The sequence below is a fragment of the Chiloscyllium plagiosum genome, chromosome 22, assembly GCF_004010195.1.
Source record: "Chiloscyllium plagiosum isolate BGI_BamShark_2017 chromosome 22, ASM401019v2, whole genome shotgun sequence".
NCBI classification, from domain to species: domain Eukaryota; kingdom Metazoa; phylum Chordata; class Chondrichthyes; order Orectolobiformes; family Hemiscylliidae; genus Chiloscyllium; species Chiloscyllium plagiosum.
Genome location: NC_057731.1, coordinates 47,413,757 through 47,420,695, shown reverse-complemented (window position 1 = coordinate 47,420,695; position 6,939 = coordinate 47,413,757).

The window sequence follows — 6,939 nt, the reverse complement described above, 5'->3', positions numbered from 1 at the left end:
GAGAGGTCAGTAAGAAGATTGCAGGTTAGGAAGGCGGTGCTGAGTTCGAGGGATTTGACTGAGACAAGGTGGGGGGAGAGGAAATCCGGCCTATCACCCTCACCTTGACCTCCTTCCACCTATCGCATTTCCAACGCCCCTCCCCCAAGTCCCTCCTCCCTACCTTTTATCTTAGCCTGCTGGACACACTTTCCTCATTCCTGAAGAAGGGCTTATGCCCGAAACGTCGATTCTCCTGTTCCTTGGATGCTGCCTGACCTGCTGCGCTTTTCCAGCAACACATTTTCAGTTCCATCATGAAAGGCTCGTGTCTTATTAGGAAGATCAGATTACATCCTAAATATGAGTTTTAAATTATTTTAATGTGGGTGTCGTTGGTTTTACTCACGGTGCAGGAGTTAGTGCTCCTGCTGCTAAACAAGAAGGTCAAGTGATCAAGTCCCACTTCAGAGGTTAAGTGCAACCCTTTATACTGAATCTCCTAGCACAGTACTGAGAGAGTGCTGCACAGTCAGAGGTGCAGATGAGACGTTAGTTGATGACAGGTGAATGTCAAAGCTTCCCATTATTATTCCATAGAATCCCTACAGTGTGAAAACAGGCCATTTGGCCCAACAAGTCCACACTGACCCTCTGAAGAGTAACCCACCCATGCCCATTCCCCTACCCTATTGCCATACATTTACCCATAACTAATGCTCCCAAGCTACACATCCCTGAACACTACAGGCAATTTAGCATGGCCAATTCACCCGGCCTGCACATCTTTGGACTGTGGGAGGAAACCGGAGCACCTGGAGGAAACCCACGCAGACACTGGGAGAATGTGCAAACTCCACACAGATAGTCACCCAAGGCTGGAATTGAACCCGGGTCCCTAGCGCTGTGAGGCAGCAGTGCTAACCACTGAGCCACCATATTTTGATGAAGAAAGGCAGAGTTCTACCCTGAGTTCTAGCCATAAGAAATAGGAACAAGAATAGGCCATTCAGCTCCTCAAATCTGCTCTGCCATTCATTAGCCAGTACATATCTCACAAGCCACTAGCCAATATCTATTTCTCATGAAACATCCTTATTAAAAAAATGCTGTTCAGGGGATGTCATTGTGCCCAAATTGACTGCTATTATTGCAACATCAAAAGAACAACTATTAACCATTGGCTGAGATTGCAAGCTTTCTTCAAGATTTCTTGTCATTATTATATTTCAGTAATATAACATTGTTATTTTGATTCATTTTGATACTTTTACAGTTAAAAGTGCAAAATTAAAGTGCACGTGACATGAATTGGAAATGTTTGGATGGATATGGGCCAAGCACAGACATGTGGGACTAGTTTAGTGTGGGTTGAAAATGTGTTGCTGGAAAAGCGCAGCAGGCCAGGCAGCATCTAAGGAGCAGGAGAATTGACATTTCGGGCTTGAGCCCTTCTTCAGGAATGAGGAAAGTGTTCCAGCAGGCTAAGATAAAAGGGAGGGAGGAGGGACTTGGAGGAGGGGCTTTGGAACCTCCTCCAACTCCCTCCTCCCTACCTTTTATCTTAGCCTGCTTGGCACACTCTCCTCATTCCTGAAGAAGGGCTCATGCCCAAAACGTCGATTCTCCTGCTCCTTAGATGCTGCTTGACCTGCTGCGCTTTTCCACCAACACATTTTCAGCTCTGATCTCCAGCATCTGCCGTCCTCACTTTCTCCTAGTTTAGTGTGGGAACATGGTTGGCACGGACTGGTTGGCTGAAGGGTAGATTTCTGTGCTGTATGGTTGCATGACTCTATGACCTCCTGAAACTGCCAAAATACAATTGCCTTTTGAAATACAGATTTACCTCTGTTTTCCTCCCGTTCCGCCTGATCCCACATTATTAAGGATTCTGGATTACTCTTCTGGAATTCTTCATTCTGCCAACGTAGGAATGGAAGGAGGCCATTTAGCCCTCCAAATTCACTCTGCTTATGATTCACATCATGGTTTATCTGTGCCTTGACTCCATCTGACCATTACATCCTTTTATACAAATGTCCTGCTAAAATCTTTCAATCTCAGGTTTAATTGATCAATTATTACACAACACCAGGTTATAGTCCAACAGGTTTAGTTGGAAGCACTAGCTTTCAGAGCGCCGCTCCTTCATCAGGTGGTTCTGGAGGACACAATTGTACAGCATCAGAATTTATAGCAAAAGTTTACCGTGTGATGTAACTGAAATTATACATTGAAGACCGTGTTAGGGAACTGGAGCAGGAGCTGGATGAACATCGGATTATTCGGGAGGCAGAGGCTGTGATAGATAAGAGTTACAGGGAAGTAGTTACTCCTAGGTACGAAGAAAGCTGGGTGACTGTTCAAAGGGGGAAATAAACAGTCAGTGGGGGGATCCCCTGTGGTCATTCCCCTGAAAAACATGTATACCGTTTTGGATACTGTTGAGGGGGACAACTTACCAGGGGCAAGCAGTGGGGCCCAGGTCTTTGGCACAGAGCCTGTTCCTGTTGCACCGAATGTAAGGAGGGAAAGGAGGAGGGTTTTAGTCATTGGGGACTCAATAGTTAGAGGCTCAGATAGAAGGTTTGTTGGGAACAGACGAGACTCGCGGTTGGTGTGTTGCCTCCCGGGTGCCAGGGTCCTTGATGTCTCGGATCATATCTTTGGGGTCCTGAAGGGAGAGGGTGACCAGCCTCAAGTTGTTGTCCATGTAGGTACCAACAACATAAGTAGAAAGAGGGATAGGGATGGAAGGCAGGATTTCAGGGAGCTAGGGTGGAAGCTGAGAGCTAGAACAAACAGAGTGATTATCTCTGGTTTGTTACCCGTGCCACGTGATAGCAAGGCAAGGAATAGGGAGAGATATCAGCTGAACTCATGGCTGCAAGGATGGTGCAGAAGGGAGGGTTTCAGGTTCTTGGATAATTGGGGCTCATTCTGGAGAAGGTGGGACTTGTACAAACAGGACAGTCTTCACGTGAACCAGAGGGGTACTAATATCCTGGGTGGGAAATTTGTTGGTGCTATTCTGGTGGGTTTAAACGAGCTCAGCAGGGGATGGGAACCAGAGGTGTAGCTGCAGTGTACAGGTGGATGAGAGTAGAAAGGACAGACACAGGATTTCAGGGTCACAGGAATGTGCTGGCAGACAGCAAACTAGTTTGAAGTGTGTCTACTTCAACACCAGAAGTATCCGAAATAAGGTAGGTGAGCTTGCAGCATGGATAGGTATCTGGGACTTCGATGTTGTGGCCAATTCAGAGACATGAATAGAGCAGGGTGAGGAATGAATGTTGCAGGTTCCAGGGTTTAGATCTTTCATTAAGAACAGGCAAGGTGGTAAAAGAGGGGGAGGCGTGGCCTTGTTAGTCAAGGATAGTATAACGGTGGCTGAGAGAACTTTTGACCAGGACTCGTCTACTGAGATAGTGTGGGCTGAGGTTAAAAACAGGAGAGGAGAGGTCACACTGCTTGGAGTTTTTTATAGGCCTCCGCAGAGTTCCAGGGAGGCGGAAGAGAGGATTAGCAAAATTATTCTGGGTAGGAGTGAAAGGAACAGGGTGGTCATTATGGGGGGCTTTAACTTCCCCAACATGGAAATGCTAAAACTCTAGTGCATCAGATGGATAAGTTTTTGTCCAATGTGTACAGGAGGGTTTCCTGACACAGTACGCCGAAGGGCCAACAAGAGGGGAGGCCACACTGGATCTGGTGCTTGGTAATGAACCAGACCAGGTGTTTGATTTCTTGATAGATGAGCACTTTGGCAAAAGCGAGAAGTTGAGTGTGGACCCTGTGGAGATCGGAGAAGTGCTAAATGAACATTTCTCATCGGTTTTCACTCAGGAAAAGGAGAATATTGTAGAGGAGAAGAATGAGGTACAAGATATTAGACTAGAAAGGATCGAGGTTAGTTACGAACAGGTGTTACCAATTCTAGAAGGAGTAAAAGTAGACAAGTCCCCTGGGCCGCATGGGATTTATCCGAGGATTCTCTGGGAAGCTAGGGGAGGAGATAGCAGAGCCTTTGGCTTTGATAGTTGAGTCATCATTGTCTACAGGTTTAGTATCAGAGGACTGGAGGATTGCAAATGTGCCCTTGTTCAAGGAGGGCAGTAGAGATGAACCAGGTAATTATAGACCAGTGAGCCTTACTTCTGTTGTAGGAAAGGGTTTGGAAAGGATTATAAGAGATAAGATTTATAATCATCGAGCAAGCAACAATTTGATTTCAGATAGTCAACATGGTTTTGTCAAGGGCAGGTCATGTCTCATAAGCCTCACTGAGTTTTTTGAGAAGGTGACCAAGCATGTGGATGTGGGTAGGACAGTTGACGAGGTATACATGGACTTCAGTGAAGCCTTTGATAAGGTTCCACATGGTAGGCTGTTGGAGAAAATGCAGAGGCATGGAATTGAGGGTGATTTAGCAGTTTGGATTAGAAACTGGCTTTCTGAAAGAAGGCAGCGAGTGGTGGCTGACGGAAAATATTCAGCCTGGAATCTGGTTACTAGTGGTGTGCCACAAGGATCTGTTTTGGGACCACTGCTGTTTGTCATTTTTATAAATGAATTAGATGCAGGCATTGGTGGATGGATTAATACATTTGCAGTTGACACTAAATTCGGTGGGGTAGTGGACAGTTTGCAAGAATGTTACAGGTTGCAGGGGAACTTGGATAAACTGCAGAATTGGGCTGAGAGGTGGCAAATGGAGTTCAATGCAGCTAAATGTGAGGTGATGCACTTTGGGAAGAATAACAGGAAGGCAGACTACTGGGTCAATGGAAAGATTGTTGGTAGAGTGGATGTGCAGAGGGATCTTGGAGTCCATGTACATAAATCCCTGAAAGTTGCCACCCAGGTGGATAGTGCTGTTAAGAGGGCATACGGTGTGTTAGGTTTCATTCAGAGAGGGATTGAGTTCCGGAGCCGCAATATCGTGCTGCAACTATACAAAACGCTGGTGCAGCCACACTTGGAATATTGTGTACAGTTCTGGTCCCTATATTTCAGGGAGGATGTGGAAGCATTGGAAAAGGTGCAGAGGAGATTTACCAGGATGTTGCCTGCCCTGGAAGGAAGGTCTTATGAGGAAAAGCTGAAAAACTTGGATCTGTTCTCATTGGAAAGCAGAAGGCTAGGAGGGGATTTGATAGAGACATACAAGATGATCAGAGGATTAGATAGGGTAGACAGTGAAAGTCTTTTTCCTAGACTGATGACATCAGCTTGTATGAGAGGGCATAACTACAAATTGAGGGGTGATAGATTTAAGACAGATGTCAGAGGCAGGTTCTTTGCGCAGAAAGTGGTAAGGACGTGGAATGCCCTACCTGCTAATGTAGTCAACTCAGCCACATTAGGGAGATTTAAACAATCCTTAGAGAAGCACATGGATGATGATGGGATAATGTAGGGGACGAGCTGAGAATAGTTCACAGGTCGGCGCAATATCGAGGGCCGAAGGGCCTGTTCTGCGTTGTATTGTTCTATGTTCTATGTTCTATAAATTCCCCATACCCAATTCCCCATTTACAATGCAGAACTCAATGTAAACATGTCACACTGAAATTCCAATTCTCCACCTGTGTGGTCGTGGTCATTTATGGTCATGGAATCAGATTTATCAGTTTGTGACAGATATGTATTTGAGATACTCTGATCCTCCTCAGAGTCTCATCCTGCTTCTGCATGCCAGGCATTTAAGAAAGAAGAATTTGGAACTCTGATTACCTCGGATGACCCGGTCATTGCACCATCTGTCACAATATGGAAAAATGCAAGAAAAATCTTTCCAAGGAGCTGAATCCAGATCATAATTTACCGTGTTAAAAAAATATTCTCCTCGACCCCTCTGTTATCTGAACTTGGTGCTGTTTGGTTACTGGAAGAAACTGGTTCCTTCCTATCTACTCCATCTCAAAGTCTGATACACTGAAGCAAAATTAGAGGGTCATCTTGGACCAGGATTCATGGATGTGAATTCTCAGAATCCTCTCTGCTATTTCGGAGAATATTCCTCACGTTTGGCCTTGGAATTCTGTTGGAAAGTCAGGTCTAAAATCCAGATCCAATCCTGGGGCTTTAGATGCTTTAAAGTGAAGGAATCTCTCAGCAGAAGTCAAGCAAATAAAACATTAACAACTCAGCAAATAATAGATTAATGGCTTGTAATAATTGCATTTCCTACCGTACTTTTCAACCAGGCTGTATTAATGCATGACAACAATCACAAAATAAATGGCAATTTGCTAAATTGTGCATGTAATTAACATTGGATTACTCTGTATTCATTTGTCTCAGTTAATAGTAGCATCTCACCTCAGGGTTAGAAGCTCATGAGCTCGAGTAATTCAACATATATTCGAGGTTGGTGTTTCCAGTGCAGGATTAAGAGGACATAGAAAATAAGAAAAGAAATAGGCCATTCAGCCCATCAATCCTCCTATGCCAATCAATATGATCATGGGTGATTGAACACTTCAACTCTTTTACTCACCCCATCAGCATAACCCTGCATGCCATTAATAATCAGAAATCTATCAATCTCACCTTAAACATATTTGTATATTAAGCCTCCACACACTTCTGGTAGAGAATTCCAAAGGTTCACAGCCTCTGAGTAAAAACTGCCTCTGGGTGGTCCTGTGGCTCAGTGGTTAGCACTGCTGCCTTTCCATACCAGGGATTGGGTTCAAGTCCTGTCTTGGGTGGTTGTCTGTGTGAAGTTTGTATGTGCTCCCTGTGTCTGTGCAAGTTTCTGTTGGGTGTGCTGGTTTCTTCCCACAATGCACAATGTGCAGGCTCGGTGGATTGTCCATGTTAAATGTGGGCATCGGGTGGGATGCTCTCCAGAGGTTTGGTGCAGACTTCATGGGTTGAATGGCCTCTTTCCCCACTGTAGGGATTCTAACTCCACTTCTCCTCATCTCTGATCTAAGTGGCACCCCC